General features: G+C 42.5%; 1 non-coding gene across 1 annotated transcript; it reads left to right on the plus strand.

Annotated features, from left to right (window-relative positions):
- Positions 1–8716: 8716 nt before the first annotated feature.
- Positions 8717–8781, plus strand: Trnas-uga (transfer RNA serine (anticodon UGA)). Its single transcript has one exon. It is a non-coding gene; the product is annotated as a tRNA-Ser (tRNA).
- The last annotated feature ends 11874 nt before the right edge of the window (positions 8782–20655 follow it).

Genomic DNA, 20655 nt, shown 5'->3' on the forward strand with positions numbered 1-20655 from the left:
GTGTCTCCTAGGACACAACACAAATACCACTGGCAGGGTTTGATATGGTGTGTGACTCCTCTCACTGGTATTATCAAAATGAGGTTCGGAGGACAACAGGCCTAGTGAGGGATCATTCATGGTGGAAGAGATGGAAACACAATTTGAACCTGGATATCCAGCTGGGACCCTTGTGTTATTCACACCTCTCCATGGCATCATTCTATGGGTCTGGAGGTGCTTGCTGGAGATAGGTCTGGAATTCAGACCTGGGATCCTTCTTTTCTTAGCTCTTGGAGCCAGTGCCTTCCTTTCTTCTCACCTTGGCCTCCTCACCCGTGACCTGGAGGTATAGGACAAGGAATAACAGACCAGATGATAGATATAGATAGATCACATAAGCCAGAGTCCAGACGTCATTATTTCAAGTCTGTGTGGTACTGTTTTACAAATTGATTTTCAGTTACAAAAATTTTAATGCCACTGCAGTCTTCCAGAGAAAGCCCCGATGCCACAGTGGAAGGGGGCTGTCTCTGTAGGGGGAGGGGGCTGGTGGGCAGCCTTTGCTCAACACCCAGAATTCCTGAGAACACAGCTGGAAAACTTGGATGTGGGGAAAGCAGCATGCTCTGAGATCTCAAGGACCTCTGAGTAACTGTCAAACAATGATCCTTTTTATCAAACAGAGAACATTCATGACTCATTGTGCATGGTCTTGCATCATAGATATTTTCCCAAAGAGCGACTGGATGTCCAGAAGACTTTCTTGCCCTTTCCAGATGGTTGTTGGGCCCCTGTTGCTAGCCAAGTAAGAGGACTGAATAATCCACATGCATTGCTCCAAATGTAGGACCTTGACATACATTGCTGTACTTCAACCTACCAGGTAATAACATTTTACCTAAGCATACTTGCTTATACCTTTTATAAAAGTGAAAATATCATGACAGCGTTGTTCCTTGGGGTATTTGCAAAAATGACCTCCAAAGGGTAAAACACAGTTTCTAGGCACATAACAAAAACTAAGAGCAAGAATACTGAAGCCAATATTCCAGAAGGTTCTGACAGTAAACAAGTAGTACATAGGATCCCTCACGTTGAGAAAGTGCTAGAACTTGTTAGAAGCTTAAGAAGCCAGCAGTATAACAGGAAATAAATCTGAGATGGGCTGGGGTGGGGAAGATGTTCCTTTTTTAGCAATGGCATCCAGTAAGCTCTATTTGAGGAAGAAACATATGAACCGTGAGTCTAAATCAAGGAATCAGCTTGGCTACAAGCTGCATATGAAAACATATCCCAAGACAAACTCAAAGGCCAAGAACATGGGCCAGCTAACTTGCTGCGAAGGGCCAAATAGTAACTTTCAGGATACATGGCCCATCAGTCTGCTTGGGTTTCAATAAAACTTTATTTTCATAACAGCAGCTGGAAGTACTCTGCCAATTTCTGCCCTCCAAATGATAAGGCATATTTTATGTATTAGGAAAGATTGAAGCTGTCAAGCTCAAAACAAAGGAGAAGATGTAGGAATGAGCTGAGGAAATGAGAGAAAGATTATGGAGGGTTTTGTGTGTGTGTGTGTGTGTGTGTGTGTGTGTGTGTGTGTGTCCCTATATTTTAAAGGACTTTATTCTAAGAACTGCAGCAAGGTTTCAAGGCAGCAAGAGACAAGGTTTTAAATTATACTCTAAAAGATTTCTTCAAAGGGCGGGGAGGTAGCTCAGTGGCAGCGCTCAGGTCTAGCGTATGTAAGGCCCTAGGTTTGATCCCCCGAACCCCAAGGGTAAAAATAAGCAAATAAATAAGTTAAAAAAGATTCCTCTGGTTAATGGAAGGAAAAGAAAGAGAGGAAGAAGGCAGACTAACTTTCAAGTCCATTGCAACAGCCATTTGAAGAAATGGAGGTGGTCTGGATATCTGTCAGATGGGGAAAGACACTGTCTTTGGAGTGTGATTTGGAGGTAGGATCGGCAGCACACAGGCTGTGGAGGAGGAAGCCCTCATGTGTGGCACCCAGGTTTCAGGCCTGAGCAAGTGGGTGAAGTTACTAAGCTGCAGAGATAGGACATGGAGACTAGATCATGGGATGGAAGTAGAAATGGATAGCTTGAGTATAGTTCAGACATGCCTATATTAGATGTTGCAAGACATTAACATAATCTCAGGGTACGATAGGTCACGCCTGGCCTCTTCAGCTCCATTTCACCCCATCTTCCTTGGCTAGCTACTAACTCTGATTCTAGTTGGACCAACTCCAGCCCAAACATGGTACCATGATTTTCAAATGGTCATAAGGCCCCACTGTGGCCTAACCTCCTGATATCATGATGACTTCCTATGGCTTGAGGTTCAGATTTCACCAAGATTTCCACAACCCTTGACCCATCAGGGGATTTGCTTGCTTGAGAACCCATGTCTAGCCACTGGACTTTTGGCTACTTAACTACTTGGGTGACTGTCCAGAAGGGCCCAGTGACATAACCAGAAAGCACAAAGGAAACAGGAATTGGCAGGTAACTTGCCACCTTCCTCACCCAGCATGGAGTGCAGGCTGCAGTACCCTGCCCACCTCTGAATGACTCACAACTTTCAAAGACTTCCTTCCCTGAGGAGCCTGTGGCCAGCCCCACAACACACCACCAGAGTGATCCCACCTCCCCTGCCCCACTCCCCTTCCCCCTAAACCCTTCCCCCTGAGCTTTGCCTCAAGCTTGCTGTGTAGGGAACCTGAGATCAAGCAGGGAGTTCAGATGCTTCACATGATAGGCACCATTTATTCATTTCACGAAAGTTGTATGCCATATGTTGCTCTATGTGCCTCACAAATACTACATATGCATGTTTATCAGAGAGATTTTTGTTATCCCTAATTCATAGAAAAGAAATTGCAGTACAGAGATTTATTAGCCACAAGAGTTTTGCTGTCTGATAGAGAAACACAATACAAGATATATATGTAGTTCTAAACTTTCTGGCAGCCACATTTAAAAAGTAAAAAGAAACAAGTGAAAATAATTGTGTGTGTGTGTGTGTGTGTGTGTGTGTGTGTGTGTGTGTTTAACAGGGATTAAACTCAGGCCCTACCACTTGTAGGAAGAACTCTGCCACTTGAGCCACACATGTGATCCTCTTTGCTTTAGTTTGTGTTTGATAGAGTCTAGTACTTTTGACTGAGCTAGTCTCAGATCTCACACCTTTGTCTCTCAAGTAGCTGGGATTATAGCTGTGTGCACCACAGCCTGATATATGTGTTATTCAACTACATAGACTCAAAATGTTTCCATTTTGATATAAAAATCAATGTAAAAGTTTTAATGAGTTTTAGTGAGTTCTTTCAATTCTTTAAAATTATATGCAGTTCACATTTAAAACATATCTCAACTTGGAAAAGTTACACTTCAGATGCTCAGTAGCAACCTGTGGCTAGGACGGTTAGAAATAGAGCCACAGTGTAACTGGCAATGACACGAAGAAAAAGACTGCTTTCACAACTTACCTGGCTGTCCTAGACTCAAACATAGCATAGCGAAAACACGGTATTTCTGAATAAGAGAACTAAGTAAGTGTATGTAACATTTTTCTTAATTCTTTGATAATGGCTGCTATTTGTCAGTTACTATGTGGTAAGAAAAACCAAAAACCAATGAACTCCTTGGAAACAATTCAGTATTGTTTCCCAGAGATCAGGGTTAAGAGTGCTCTTTAAGTTTATGGGTTATGCTTTTCATATATATGCTAATACTTAAGATCTTTATGCTGTATACACACACACACACACACACACACACACACACACACACACACATACACACACAAACAATGAGATATTGTCTACTAGCAAAATTGTCCTCAGTTGGTGGTGTTGAAATGAACTTTCAACTGAATTTAGTTTCTGTTTCTGTGATGATTTGCCACACCTTGGCTGTGCGCCAGGCACGTGGCAAGGTCAAAGACTCTAGGGGTAAACAAGAGGTTCTTGGGGAAAGCAAGATCAGAATCATAGAAGATAAGAACAGGAACTGTGCAATAGAATTTGATGGGGGTTATGATGGAGAAGTAGACCGGGGAGCACGAGGGAGCAGGTAGAAAGGACATCTCTAGTGCAATCAACACTAGAGAAGGCAGTAGGAAGAGATGGTGCTAAATCAGGACCCCAAGATGAAACTAATCAAGTTCATAGGGAAGGGACAGAGTGAGCCTGCTCCAGGTAGAAGCAGACCAGGTGCAGAGAGCATGGCACATCCCAAGAACCAAAGTAAACTCACTGCAATGGATCACAGAATAGGGAAAGGTGCAGAAGGAGAGGAGGCCAAGAAGTTAAACAAGGACAGGACCCGAGTTTCAATACTTGTAGATTTGATTATTAGAGTATGGCTCACTAGGTACACCAAAATGTTGGAAGATGCCTCTTAAAAGGGGGAACTTCTAAAAGAGAGAGAGAGACAGAGAGACAGAGAGAGAGACAGAGAGACAGAGAGAAGAAATTCTAGCTAAGCATGGTGGTGCACACCTGTAATCCCAGGTCTCTAGAGAAGAACCATGAGTCTGAGGCCAGGCTAGACTATATACATAATATATATATTACATATGTTATATATATTATGTTATAATATATTACATATAATTTATATTATATATTATATACATATATTATTACATATATATATATATATATATATATATATAATGTGATCCTACCAAAATAAGGGGGGAGGGCTTTTCTAGGCTTGGCTGGTGTTTGGGAATCTTCATATTAACAATCCTTTCTGGGTAAATCCTAGATATGTAAAAACACTGATAAAAATAGGTACTCATTACGTTGCTCATGTAATTGTAACCCCTCTGTACAGTATTTTTACAATAAAAACTTATTAAAATATTTGTAAAATCTTTGACATTTTTCCAGCTCAAAACAATATTTAAAAATGAATTTCTTCCAGGCACTGGTGGCTCACATCTATAATCCTAGCTACTCAGGAGGCTGAGATCTGGGAATCATGGTTCAAAGCCAGCCCTGGCAAGAAAGTCCATGAGACTCTTGTCTTTAATAAACCACCAGAAAACCAGAAGTGGCACTGTGGCTCACGTAGTAGAGCACTATCCTTGAGCTGAAGAGCTGAGGACACCACCCAGGCCCAGACTTCAAGCCCTATGACTGACAAAAAAAAAAGAATTTCCAAGCCACCAAACAATCATGCCAATTTGAACACTCACTGACTATGTTAAGTAATCCTCAACTTCCAAGAAGACATAGGTATTATAAATGTGTGTGTGTGTGTGTGTGTGTGTGTGTGTGTGTGTGTGTGTGTGTGTGTGTGTGTGCATGCACGCACGTACCAGTAGTGGGATTTAACCCAGGGCCTCATGCTCTCACTTGGCTTTTTCCACGTTGGCATTCTATTACTTGGGCTACAGCTCTTCTTCAGGCTTTTTGCTGATTAATTGGAGTTAAAAGTCTCACCGAGTTTTCTGCCCAGGCTTGTTTTGAACCTTGACCCTCATTTTTCAGCCTCCAGAGTATCTAGGATTACAGGTGTAAGCCACTGATGTTCAACCTAATTCAGGTTATTTTTGAAGAACCTTATGTTTTAGGACTGCAGACGGAGATGCTGGGGATAAAATGATTGACATCCACACACATGTAGGAGCGGGGGGGGGGGGGTGTAGGCGGGGCATGGTGGCCTCTGTAGTCACAGCACTATTCTTTCTGTTCTCTTTTGGCTTCAATTGCAATCTCCCATAACAAAACTTTTCAAAACCGAATTTCCATTGGATTGATTCATTTTACTCACTATTCAACATTTGCTGAGTACCTACACCCTGATCAGAGAGGATGTGCACACTGAAGAGGATCTCCTTGGAGCTGAGGATCAAAGGCAAGAAGAACAATTCCTTGGAGGTAGCAATCTCTTCTCCTGGAAATCAGAGCTAAGAGCTCTTGTTAGTTGGCTCCTTCTCCCTCTTACATGCATTGAAGAAGGATGCTGCAAAGCAAAGTTACTAAATCTGGTGACGACAACAGTGATTCTGGACCTGCACTATCATATAGATGAAGGAAAAATGCAAGAAATGTTCAGAAAGAGATGGAAAGGAAATCAAATACCAGATGACATTCCATTTGCTTGCATCAGGGTGGGAGAACTGCAGAAAACTCTTCAATACCCAAAGGCTGGTAAGTTCAGAGCGCAGTTACAACCTGGGAAAAGGAACGTAGGCATGTTACTGCTATGTCTACCAGGCATGGGTCCTAAAGCCAATGAGGCCAATTGGAATATTATTAGGTGTGCCTGTTTATTTTAATTTCATAAAAATGTATTGTGTATGTCTCTGTAACATTCTGCAAGACAGGGAGAAGGCCAGAAAACATGGCCCTCCTCTAGCACTGGGCCAGAGGTCAGAGGTCAGCCAGCTGGCTTCAGCTACAGAAGGAGCTTAGCAAAGCCTGCCTCCCCCCCCCCCCCCCCACCCACTTCCTCCTGTAGAGTCTCCATGGTAAAGCTGTCCCAGACTCTCACCCCTCTGAGCCAGACTGATCAGAGGAAGAGTGGAAAACAATGGCAAGCCAGAACCTCTCAGACTGGCTGCTGTGGGGAATTTTGGTCGGATGTTGAGTTTACCTGGAATGTCCCAGTGTTATTTTGGGAAGATAGACATCCTATGGAAACAATGAAGTGGGAAAGAAAACAGCTAAAGCAAATGCCAAATGCTAGTTTCTGCCAAACTAGCCACGTGGTCAGGATAGGACCTGGGAAGCGCTAGGCAGGCAGATGATGGGACAAGCCCATAGGAATCTGGTTAAACCCTAGAATATGCAGGGCTCTGGAAAAGAAGGTCTCACTAAAGACCCCCTCCTCACCTACTTCCCCACATCCAATGACAAGATAGAAAGAGCCTGAGATTCTGTATCTTGGTACTTGGGAACAACCTGTGAATGAGGAGAAAGGCAAGAAATACAATGTGGTCTGTGGTGCATCTTTTGTTTGCTGATTGACCTTTGACAAGTTACTTTATATCTCAGGGCATCTAAGTCTTTAATCAGAAGTAGAAAGGCTTGCAGGAGCTTACTGTAGGATTTCTAGGGTTAGAAATTTAAATGTTAAAGGTTATGTGTTTATTGCTAATAGCATGATGACAAATTCCAGCACAAGCACAGTTCTGAGGTGCTAGTTTGTTCTATCTAAACTCTGCTACACTTCATCCCTCCTTTGGCTGGGGATGTTATATAATCCGTCTGATTTTTGTGGCTGGTTGGACAAACAAGAGAAACAGTTATCTAAATGTAGATGTGTAGATGCTTATTTTAGGTGAAAAATCTTTAACTACTGGCTACTGGCTAGTCACAAGAAACAATTTTTTAGACACAATTAAGGGCTACAACAGAAAAAACAGACACCAAACAAGCATCGACAAGACTGCAAAAACTGGCACCTTCACACACTGCTAGTGGAATTGTGGTGTGCGCAGCCCTTTCTGAAAATAGCCTGACAGTTTATCAAATCAAGCCTGATATACTAAACTTGTAATTATCATAACCCAGCAATTCCATTCCTGGTATCCACCCAAGATAAATGAAAATGTGCAATCACACAAATATACATAAATGTTCTTTGTAGCATTATTTGTAATAACTGAAAAGGTAGGAGCAACCCAAATGCCCATCAGTTGATAAATGGACAAACAAAAGTTTCATTCCTACTGTGGAAAATCAGTAGAAACAGGGAGGAACTGAGGGACAGGCTTCAACATGCATGAGCCTTGAAAAGTTTATGATGAGTGAAACATTCCATACAAAGACACACATTGCATGATTCCATTTATTTGAAATAGTCAGCAGAAACAAAGCTATTGACAGAAAAAGTAGATAAGTGACTACCAAGGGCTTGAGGAAAGGATAGATAGGGAATGTCCAGTAATACAGAGTTTCCTTTTGTAGTCACGAGAAGTCTTCTATTAGTGCTGGTAGGAGCCCATCTCTGTGGATAGTCCAAGAAGCGCTGAACTGTACACTTGAAGGGGGTGAGTTTTATGGCAGGTGAATTACAGTTGAATAAGGCTGTTATTAGAAAGAGACAGATACAATGATGGGAAAATCCCAAAGGCCAGGTGAAAAGTAATAGATTTTGCTTTAAAGGAACAGAGGGAAAATATAGACAGCTTGGAGTGATGAGAATTATATGTTGTTAAACAAGTCGTTTGGGAAGAAAGCTTCAAAACGGAGAATTTATTCAGAAGAAAGAGGCTGGGGAAGCAAAGGAAGTTCACCTGGGTGGAAAAGGACCAAAAAAAGCAAGCTGTCCCCATAAGCCCCCTGTTCAATTTGTGGGAACACATTGGGTTTCCCCAGGAATAAATATTGTGTTACATACAATTCTAGTTCCATGTGACCCCACCAAGACATACTTTATTTATTAGGAATTTGTTGAGCATTTGTCAAATGCAATGTGCCATGCTAGTACTGTGGAAAGCCAGGAGATATGTCACATATCTGTCCCCAGCAACTACCTCTTAGTTGTCCTCAAGTCACTGAGCTCATCTTTGTGTTTTATGTCCAGGTCACTACCCAGTGCTCCCATCCCAACAATAAGCAGAATTTCAACCCTTCCTTTCCCTTCCTGACAACCTCCCAATTGCCTTTTTCTTTCCTGGTGAATTAGTTTTAAATGCTCATGATTATATATGAGAAAACCATAGTAAAGCCATGAAAAGTTAATATAAGAGTATGCCACAGGGCTGGGAAGGTGGCTCAGTGGTAGAGCACTTGCCTTGAATGCAAGAGGCCCTGGGTTTGATTCCCCAGCACCATAAAAGAAAAAAGAAAAAAAGCCGGAAGTGGCACTGTGGCTCAAGTGGTAGAGCGCTGGCCTTGAGCTGAAGAGCTGAGGGACAGCGCCCAGCCCAGAGTTAGGCCCCACGACTGGACCAAAAAAACAAAAAAGAGTATGCCACATCACTACTCATATCAAGCCATAGCTGATACCAGTGTGTTATCTTCTGAGCCACAGCTTCACACATATCTAAATATGAAAATTGAGTTGGTAGTGAATGGCCACTTCGTATTTTGCTTTAAAAAACTCATGTCTGGAAGTAGAGGTGTGGCTCAAGTGGTAGAACACCAGCCTTAAGCAAAAAAAGCCAAACAAGATTACAAACCACTGAATTCAAGCTCTGGTATCAATGCAAAAATAATAAATAAAACCATGTCACTTAGCTTGCAAGTAGTTTTTTAAAACATTATTATTATTATTAAGTAGTTGTACAAAGAAGTTCCCATCCTATAAAACAGTATATGAATACAAGGTGTCTGACAGCATTGTCACCCATAGCTCCTAACCTATCCCTTCTCTCACTATTTTTATTTTTTTCTCACTATTTTTAAAAAATTGAGATCAGGTGATTACATAAATTTCACATATTTCACAGTATTGTGGAATAGTGATACTTGGTTAGAATCACAAACACATTTTAACCTTCACAAGGCAAATTGTCATTATCGTGGTCTATAAAGTTTGTAAATTCTATGAGTTTTGACAATACAAATTGACAATACAAATGATGTTTGTTTTTCTTTCCTTTTGTTTAGTGTAGACAGTTTCCTCTTTCCCTCATTCTTCTTTTCCCATCACTGTCTTTGGGTTACTTAGTTCTTTTTCTTCTATGTCCAGTGCTGATGATGGGTCCCTTTGTTGTATGTTGTTCCGTTTCCCACTTATTCTGTGTCCTCCTGCTGGCTTCTCTCCATAGCGTGCATGTATCTACCATATATATGGTCAAGAACATTGAGTCATTTAGTAATGATATGACAAAATGAGTGGCTGTCCTTTGTTTCTCGCATCCTGTTTACTTTGTGATATCTCCTTGCATTTTGGCTTTAGCATCCACATCAGGGAGACCACATGCCATTTGTCTCTTTGCTCTTGGCTTATGTCGTTCAAAATAATTTGCTCTAGTTCCATCCATTTCCCTGCAAATGCCATTATTTTGTCTTTTCTAATGGCTGCATAACATTCCATTGTATATAGGTACCACCATTTTTGGATCCACTTATCAGTTGTGGGGCATCTGGGTTATTTCCAAATCTTGGCTATTGTGAACAATGCTAGCTTACACGTAGTTTTGCAAACTTCTATTTTTCCTGTCCCCACTGTTCTTTGTAGGTGTGTGTGTCTCTGTGTACCTTGGGCTTGAACTCAGGGTTTTGAGCACTGTCCCTGAGCTTCTTTTGCTTCATGGTTTCATAGTGCTCTACAACTTGAGCCACAGATCCACTTCTGGCTGTTTTGTTTGTTTGTTTGTTTTGTAATTTATTGAACATAAGAGTCTCATGGATTTCCTGCTCTGGCTGGCTTTGAACAGTGATCCTCAGATCTCAGCCTCCTGAGTAGCTAGGATTACAAGTGTGAGCTACCCATACCTGGAGATTTTTCCTGTCTCTTTTTAAGTGTTTATTAACCTATCAGATATTAGGATGCAAATGAAGGATAACAAAGTTCAACTGGATGATATAACTATAAGTTCATGGAACATAGCAGAGCCCAATTGGATGTGTCTCTGTCCTTTGATCAGATTCAATTTTTTATGAGATTTCTTTCTTGAATATTGTTTTTACTTTGAATTGACACATTCTATCCATTGAATTTGTCATCCACATATGCCTCATGCAGCCATTGTGTTTCCTTCTGCATGCCTCTATATCTCAAGTTTCCCTCTTTTTCTTTTGGAAAACCAGTCATTGAATTTAGGACCAACCCGTGAGATCCTTATAATTCCATCTAAAGATCCTTAGGTTCATTACATTTACAATGATCCTCTTTCCAAAGAAGGTCACGTTCTTAGGTAGCAGACGTTAGGACTTAAACATATCTTTTAAGGAAGCCACACTTCAATCTACCACACTGGGCCAAGAGTTTCTTTACATGTCTGGTTTGTAGACTTTGTAGCTTAGAAAACACTAGAGAGGAAGGTCACAGAAGAAGTAGAGGAGAATGATTACAGGCACAAGGTCCAGGCAGTGTAAGCACAATAAGTAGCTGGCAGGAAGGCTTCTGTTTGGAATGGTCCATGACCAACGTGCCCAGATCTATCTTTTTCAAGGCCTAGATTCCAGATAAAGAGAGAATGTGATGTCTTTTTCTGAAGTATCCAGTAGGACTGGCCAAAGAGCATGCCAAAACCTGTAATCTAGGGAGCTTGGCATTCCAACCTTAAAAACAGATGTCTGTCTGTATACTTGTCCGTGGAGCCTTCATTCTCATGGCTCACTGTGGTGGGAAGAACAGGAAACCTGGAGCCCACATAGTCTTTCCATTAGCCAGAAGGAGGAGAGCCACAGGTTGCTGGGTGAAGCAGGGGAAAGTTATAAACCAGAAGTTTGGGGTCTTTGTGAGTGCTTTCTCAGTACATGTTCCTAGCCAAGATCAAGGCACCGAACTTGTAGCCAAGTTGGGTGGAAGAAGATTACAGCTAAAGGGTAGGAACTTAACCTCTTTTACAGACCCCTTTCTGTAAAACAGGGCAATAAATTATTTTTTAAAAAGGTGGCCTGCTTTTCCAATTGCATGGTATAAATCTAATGATGCACCCAAAACACAGTGCTTGTTGCAGAATAGTTACTCCGTCAATACCATTTGCTACATTTCATGAGAGGGAAAAAAATTCTCATGTTGCTCAAGACCCTGATTATCTTAGTCAGTGGGGAATAAAGTTAAAAATGGAATAAGATTTTAAAAGAGATCATTATGTTTAAGTCTTAATCCCTGCGTGCAGCTACAGAAATGCTGAGAAGGTACCAAGCTCCATCTTCCTTTGGTGGACAGTGAAGTGCTCTTCTCCTGTCTGAGAGCTGGTGGTCCGGCTGACAGATAAACAAGATGGATGCCGCGATGCACACTGTTGGCCAACAGGCCTGGCTCCAGCCCAGCTAGCTGAGCATTCTCTTCCAGCATTCCACGGGATGATAGTGCTGAAAGATAATTATAACTCAGCTAGTAGTGGCTGCTGAGAAAAAGTCACTGGGGAAAAAGGCTGGTGTGAAGGAGATGGGACATGCTGGGTTCTTAATTAAGTACACTCATAGTTATACAGGGCAGAGGAGAATAGTCAAGTTGCTGTCAGCTTTGAATGGTGTTTGAATGTCTGGATCGTCTTTGGCAGTGGAAGTGGAGGTCAAAGGGGTTCTCCACTGTCTTTGGGGGGGCAAGTTTAGAGGAATGGTTGACCACAATTTGCACTTCACCTCATTTTACCCTTTAGCCCCATGGAGATGCCAGGAAGTCATGGTTTCAATAGTCTCTCACGTAGGCCTGGGATAGGGTCATGTCTCACTCCCCATCCATCACAGGAAAGATGGCAAGGCAGAGAAAGGAAGCATGTGATACGGTGTGGCATGGAGCTAGGGGGCCCAAAGCCTCCCAGATGTGTACAGCTGTGAGTTAGCCTGACATATCTCACTACACATGCAGTCTCTTCCACCAGAAAGAGGGACAGCTTCCATCTAGGCCAGAGGTAAACACGTGATAGATTTCTGTCCTTGTGACCCAAGAAGGCAAGGCAGCCAAAGAAGAGGGAGGTCACTGCAGACTGGACGTGCTGACCTAACCCAGAGTAGCGGGCATGGTGCCAGCATCTGGTCAAGATGAAAAATCATTCTTCTCTGTCTTTTTCTGTCTTTCTTACCAATTGATATCTGAATAAGCAGTAAGTTGTAGCATGGCAGTTATAGTGGACCTGCCCCCACCCTTAGTTCTAGGAAATGACTAAGCTCCTCTTCCCTCCTCCTCCTATCCACACAAGGTGGCAGAAGTTGTGCTTACACCATGTGCCTACTGTCTCTACAGACAAAGTGGACCAAATGTGCAACTTCAACCCGTATCTGGGGTCACGTCCAGAGAGGATTTATTTCACTCCAGGCATTCTAAAAGTAAGTACAACTTGGAGGCCAAAGGTAATAGCTTCTGCCATGCCGAATAGGGCCCTACCTTTAAGCAAAAACATATAAAAGCCAAGCAATAGTCAGAGGTCCTGAGTTCAAGCCCCAGTATCTGCACAAAAAGAAAAAAGATCTCAAAATGGGGTCACAGAACGAAGTGACATATAAAGTCAAACCATCCTGAGCTTCAAGCCCTGCTCTACCATTTCCTAGCTGTGGGAAATTTGGGGAAATTTCTGAACCTTTCTGAGTCTGATGAACAAGAACAGGAGTATCTACAACATAAGGGCTGCTGAGAGGCCTAAATGAAATGACAGATATCAGAACACAAACCTAGAAGTAATCAACAAATGGTGGTCTTCTCTCCTTACTCTTTCCTTAGCTTCTAACATCAGACAAGGGACAGCCTGAGTGTTATCCAAACCCTCTGTCTAAACATAATTACAACTAAACAAGTTTAATGGAGCCCAAATATAGGGACTGCTTGCTCAAAAGGATTTATTTTAGCCATATTAATGTATTTATATAGAGGTTTTAATACCATTCTGTGGTAGAAACACTGAGAATGTGAAGGTGAATACGATAAGTGAATACAATAGCTACAGAGACAACACATGCTCTACTTTAGCAGAAACCACACTCAGGGTGATGTGGTAGAATAATGGCTAGCCTCATGCTTCACATGCTGATGAGAGAATACCCGGTCTTAGGACCTCCTCGGGAGGAGCTGTAGGAGCCAGGCTCACAACTGAGTGCATTGGTTATTACTAGTAGGCTGCCGGTATAACTTGTCTATGATCTTCAGACAAGTCCTAATCTCTCAGCTCCTCTGATGCCTTTAAAGCAAGAGAAATTTCTAGAAAGTGTTAGAGAGATCTTGTGAAAGAGGAAAGGGATTTGAGGACTTGAGTCAGCAATGCTGGTGAGGATGAGTACTGGCTCCTTGTAATGGGAGCTGGCTCGAATGGGGACTAGGATATATTTTGTTCCTATCATAGTCAATGCCTTCTAAATGCACACTTTTTTTTACCTGTATAATCTTCTTAAATTCTCAAATTCCTCCATGGAGTAATATCTAGATTTTGCAGATGAGTAAACCAGTGCTGATGAGCATATTGTTCAAACCCACACTGTTGGTGAGTGGTGGAGTCAGGGCTCTGTTGCAGCTCTCTAGGACTTTAGAGTCCTTGAGTTACCCTTCTATACTGCCTCCAATATTGAAGCCAAAGAATCTTAGATAGCTTCCCTTCATATCTTCACATAAGGTGCTTGTATCTCATCTCCTGAGATCTTGGTGGATTCCCAGAATATCAAGTCCCACCTAGACCAGCTGTGTTAGTATCTATATTTTAACAGGACTCTAGGTATGCTAGGTATAGTTTTAAACTGGAGGATCAGAGCTCTGAATTTGCTCATCATCTCTCACTTGTCTTACTCCAAGTCCTACTTGTACTGGGAAGAAAAGGGAAAATAAGTTATCTTGGTCAGATCAATTTAGGAAAAACTGAGATAAAGCCAAACAGGCTTTTTGTTACTGGATTTCTCATTGCCTTTAATAAGATGTTGGTGTATATTAAGTGGTGTTCGCTGGGGATAGAGTTTGCAGTATTCCTCACATATATTTGACTTTTGAGAGTTCTCCATTTTTGAGAAACAGCTTTCAAAATGAGTCTATTGAATAATACACTTTTTTCAAATTCTTTATTGTGATTAAATGATTAGCTAAGTTCCCAAATTTCACAGTATTGTGGAATAGTGATGCTTACTTAAAGTCACAAACACATTCTAATTTTCATGGGGCAAATTGTTTATCATGGTCTATAACATTTATGAGTTCTATGAGCTTTGACAATACAGTTATTTCTTCCACATTGGGTGATACGTACATTTCTTTTGTTTTGCATAGCATCAGCTGTTCAATCTTTTCCACTCATTCCCTCCCTCCCATTGCTGCCATTGAGTTGATTAGTTCATTTTGATCAATGTCCAGTGCAGCTGATGGGTTCCACTGTTGTATGATTTTCCCAGATTCCCTCTAGTTCTGTTTCCTCCTCCTGGTTTCCCTCCAGTGTGCACATATATGCCATATATGTGATCAACAGCATGGGGTTATTTAGTAGTGATTCGACCAAATGAGTGGACAATTCACTTTTGAAAATAATTGGTATAGACCAATTCCCTTAAACCACGGCTGTATAGACAGGGTCTAGGGAAGCTATTGATTGTTCCAAGGTGGCACTCAACTTGTGGCTGTGCGGTTACTTATTGTCAGGGATCAAACAGTGTACAGTTCTCTTTCCAAGGACTGGGCGGGGAGCCCTAGAAATCTATCTCTGTTCCTGACCCACCACCTCTTCAGCTTTTTCCTTTTCCCCACTGTGAGGAAGTACTTAGGTCAAGTCGTCAAGTCTGATAGAAGGTAAATGGAGTCAAGCAGGTGAATTCAGGACTGACTTACTCTCCAGAGGGAAAGCCACAGACATAAGATTACATAGCTAAGTGGCAGAGGGAAGCAGGGAACTCAGCTCAGCTCCATCCTCTCTGCAGGTGAATCCTTGGTCATGCCTTCCCTATGTGACCATATTAAGCTGGGCTAAGATTATGGGCCATGAACAAGATGCCTAGCTAAGCCTTGGGAAGCGCAATCATGAGATACAGGCCAATCCTTGAGAGAAAAACCAGATAGTGGTGGATCTGAAATGCTTTTCTGAACCATGTAGGTAGGTATAGTAGGTGTCTCCCACTGGTCTATAGTTCTCAGATGCTAAGGATATCTCTGAATCTCAAAGAGGCAACTTCTCCAGCATCTGTCCACAGTCAGGCAGTCGGGAGGGTGAACCCATTTCCCCACTGCAAAGCCGTATCAGCATGAGGGAATGCTCCTGAAAAAGGGGGAGGGTCACAGAAGAAAACATGTCAATTACAAATGCAAGCTTGGGCCTTGGGGTCCTCTGCATGACTTGCTGGACCTCCCTTTGGTTGCCTTCTATTTGCACATCAAGGTTCTTTGATATGATCCTGGCACCCAGAGAGAATGAGAATTGTGTTCTAGAGTGAAGTTGGAGTGAGTCCTCTGCAGGAGGCAGATGAGGAGACAGAAGATAAAAGGATCCTGCTGGTGCCAGGTATCAAGCTTGGCCCACTGCATATTTTGTCTCACTTTAGTCTCCCAAGAGTCTTACACACAAACAGTATTTTTATCCTCATGGTATAAGGTGGTGAGTAGAAGCACAGGGAAATTAAGATACTTACCTGAGCTTTCCAGGTGAAGGAACTGAGACTCAAACCCATCAATTTTAGACTCTTTTAGGCTGGAGGATTTTCCATTCTAGGTGACTAGACCTGAGGAGAAAAAATAAAGTAGAGTCAGTACCATCTAGATCTCATGATAGGCAATGTGATGGGTTTGGACCAGTTCACAGCTGGGTCCTTCAGATCCAACCCACAACACAGCATGGTACAGGGCCATGGAAGGTGAGGGTCCCACACCACATTACACATTCTATAGCAATGGAACTTGAAGCCTCAGGAAGAACTAGCCTTCCTTGCCTTCTAGGGATACCACGCCCTCAGAGATGAAGTCGTTTTTCCAAGATGTGTAACTCTAACATCATGGTCTCATTCTCCATTAGCCAAAGTGACATTCAGAATCACCTCTACCATCTACTATCTGTACATCCTTGAGCCAGTACTGAACATCATTATGAAAGACTCCAATGTGGTTTAAATTCTGAACAATACACATTTAAGAACCATCCATCTCTCCTTGGTTCCTCCCCTCTACTTGAGTTCCTTTGGGGGTGTAGCCAACAATGGCTTCGAGAATTTAAACCTCCTTGAGCCTTGAAGATAGGAAAGCACTTGTGTCGGGGGGGGGGGTCTTAGAAGTAATGCCTGCCCAGAGCAGTTCTGGAAAAGGAGCTATGTGAGATGGCAAAACCCAGTGAGTTTCCTGCTCTCACATGATTCTCAACACAATGCATCTAATACCACATAAGCAAGGCTATTTCCACATGCACATAAGGAGAAATTCTCTAGTGGACACAAATGGACATCCTACTACTGGATTTAGTTTTGACCTGATGATGGATGCAGTTCCAGATCCCATAGGATGAGGGCTCAGTACCTCAAAACTCAGCCCCTTATTTCTGATGTCAATTGCAACTTGTAGGTTGTCTCCTCTACTTCTAGTCAACAGGCTAGCACAATGTTCTCTAGACACTGAAAGGTAAGTTAAAATGCATGTTTCCTTCCTGCATATGTCTTTACTGTATAAATGAATGATTGATTAAAGCCTGAGTATAAATAACCTAAACTGTTACCAGTGTTTATTTCCAGCACACTGGAATTATGAAGGACTTTTACTTTCTTGGTTATCCATTACTTTGATATTTACCTTTTTTATAACAACCTTTGTACTACTTTTGTCATGAAAATAATGAATTTTAAAATGCTGACATAAATATTTAAAGAGTATTAGTTATCTCTGCTTTCAAATGGACTTTACAGGGGGGAAAAGCAGTCATTTGGGGAAAGATTTTCAGATGAGTACAACCTGGATGCAGTTAGGTCTCTTCTTTACTTGCAATGCAAATTTCCTTAATTCTGGGGTTGCCTTTCACCTTCCCAGTCTATTACCTTTAGAGTCTGCTCAGTTCTTCTGTCCCTAGTATTCTTTGCCATCTAAAGTGACTCTTGCCTTTCTCTCCACACTTCACTGTGCCCAGCCAGCTTCTCTGCAAGATATAATTTACATCAAAGTGCCACCTGTTCATCCCTCTTTCTACACCAGGGAGATGTCTGCCTCCAGTTTGTAACAAATGATCCCTTTCAGTGTAGAGCGGGTAGCAGCTCCAGAACACTATTGGGCCAGAGAACACTCCTTGCTTTGTACCAGGAAGTGACCCCCTAGCCCAGGCTCCCTTGCTGTGATGTCATGAGAAGCACCTCCATGGAAGAAACTCCACAGAATTATTCTTCCTGAGCGGCCTGATGTGCACAGGGCTGCCTCTCAGCTTCTTTAACATTATTTTAAAAATAATTTTTATTGTTAATACCATTGCATAAGTCAGGTAATGAGTACTTTTCTTTTCTCTTTTGGGACAATGTCACCCCTTCCTTTGCCTTCTAGTTTCCCATCTCATCTCTGTTCACAAGTTACATAGTTCATTTTCCACATAATGTAGACTGAATAGCATGATTGTATTTGTTTATGCTATCTTCCTCCTTCCTACCCTCTTTTTCTGTACCCTAGTTTGCCCCCCCCAAAGAAAATCCAAAGCAAAAACAAACACCACCACCACCACCTTAAACAACAACAACAACAACAACAACAAAAACCCATGTTTTCATTTCCTGGAATTTGTTTCAATCAATAAATAGTATTTTAAATGTTTAGAGAAGTTACACCTTTAACTATTGCCCCGAAGAGTACACTTCTTTAGTCTGACTGTGTGAGAATGTGTAGAGTCCTATATCAGTTATCATGTGCAGTTACATTTTAGATCTAGCTTCCACATGAGAGAAAACGCATGCTGTTTGTCTCTCTGAATGTGGCTTACTTCACTTAGCATGATTTGATCTAGGTCTTTATATTATTTGCCCCAGTGCTGCCATTTTGCCCAACTTACCCTTGGACGTGCCAGTATAATCACTGTGTAGTCAGGTCATGTGATCATTGGCTTAAGTGCTGCTGCACTAATGCCCCATCTAGAGAGCCTCTGGCTTGGGAGCCAGAAGCCATGTATCAGCATGCTTAAGTCAGCCTTGCTCCCAAGCACATCAGCAGATATTAACTACTTAAAGGTATACACTTATCCCACAACACAGTCCCTAAGTGGATGACAATAACTTCATTGCCCAAATCACAGCCCCTTGGCTCCACTGATGGAAACTCTTTGTATTTAATGGCATAGGTATCACCTTTCCCATGGATCATGGTTGGAAGAATGAGTGCTCCTAGTTGACTTTAATTCAAGACCATCTATCCAAATCTACAACCTGGTACCTTCTAAAAGAACAGGTAAAGGTGATCCTGACTCCACTTCATCTTTTTTTTTTCTTTGTTTTGGGGTCTGGTCATGGGGCCTGAACTCTGGGCCTGGGCGCTGTCCCTCAGCTCTTCAGCTCAAGGCTAGCGCTCTACCACTTGAGCCACAGCGCCACTTCCGGCTTTTTTTTTTTTCTTATGTGGTGCTGAAAAATTGAATCCAGGGCCTCAGGCATGCAAGGCAAGCGCTCTACCACTGAGCCACCTTCCCAGCCCACTTCATCTTTTCTTATATGCTGATTTTAGGGAGCAGCCCTGTATAAGACTCCCCATATATGCCATTGCAGACACCTCAGGATCTTTGGGGTCAGTTTGCTGCTAACATTCTCTTATTTTCTTTCCATTTAGTTCCAACCCTCAACTCCAGGTTTTGACTACACCCAGTCCTTCATCTCCCAAAGAAAACTAATGGCTCCATTGTAGGAGATACCTGGAGTATCCCTGTTGAATCAGAGACCACCACAGTTTGGGAAGTTGCTCTAGTCCATTACTGGCTAAAAGGACTCAAGAGCCTGGTATTTAACAGCATAGGTATCACTTTTCATGGATCAAAGCTGGAAGAACTAGTGCTCCTGGGTGTCAACCCTTTTATAGTTACAAGAATCTGAACTATGAAGACATTGGCTGGGGGACATGGCCTTGGGCAAAGAGAGAGATGAAGTGTTTCTCTGGCAGTGAGACCTGGCCTCTTGCAGTGCTGAGAAGTGCCAAGGCTTAACTCCTGAGTCGGATCATTGGTGCTGACAGCTGGGAGTCAGGGCTATGGGGCCACTTACTTTATGGGAGTTGGCAATGTTAGTGTAGGGGGTCATCCATCCCTGCACGGTGAGGTGGGGCTGTGGATTCTGCAGATACCCACCCTCTGGTCCCTCAGAGGACCCCTGTGGTGTCAGACCATCTCACCAGCACCTGCCTTTTTATCAGCTAAGGCTGGGTGCTGCTGGAGTGTGGACAGGGGGCAGAGGGAGACAATAGCCCTGGGCTTTCTGCCAGACAGTTCCTGGCTCAGAGGAGCCTGGTAGTCATGAGACACTTACACCTACTCCACAGACAAGTCTACTCTGTGGGTCACAGCACACACTTGGTGCCAGGAAGGCCAAGGACCCCACCTCACTCCTGCTGTGGGGCTAGTTGAGTGTTGTTGAACTTCCTTGACCCTCATTCTTCTCACTTGTACACTGGGGAGAATGGAGTGACCTTCACAGGGCTGTTGTGAGGATTCATGAGAAAAGGGACAAAGGTACAAGTGTCCTTTAGTTGGGTATATGTCTGCTGAGGTAGGCAGGTTCCTGTGGAGACTGGAGAAGAAAGGACAGATGGGACTCCTGGGAAGAACAAGATTTCTACATGTGTTTGTTTAGTTTCTAACATAGGCTATGGGGAAAGAATATGGCTTAGTGGAAGAGAGCCCAGGAGTGGAGAAGAGAAGACAGAGGAGCAGATGTACGTCCCTCCTCCCTGGTGGTTATGAGATCAGCCCGAGTCTTTTCTAATGTCCCATGTTTCAGATGGAGATGAAGAATACTGTGGATTAAACAGTACTGTTACTTTCTTTATAAACTGAAGAGACCATCAGGCTCTGCTCCAATGAAATCTAGTGTCCCTATAGAAATCACACGTATGTGTGTAGATACACACACACATATATATATATGTATCTACATACACATACACACCATACACACACCATATACCACAGATG

This window comes from Dipodomys merriami, unplaced genomic scaffold (assembly GCF_024711535.1).
Source record: "Dipodomys merriami isolate MVZ:Mamm:240054 unplaced genomic scaffold, mDipMer1.0.p SCAF_17, whole genome shotgun sequence".
NCBI lineage: Eukaryota > Metazoa > Chordata > Mammalia > Rodentia > Heteromyidae > Dipodomys > Dipodomys merriami.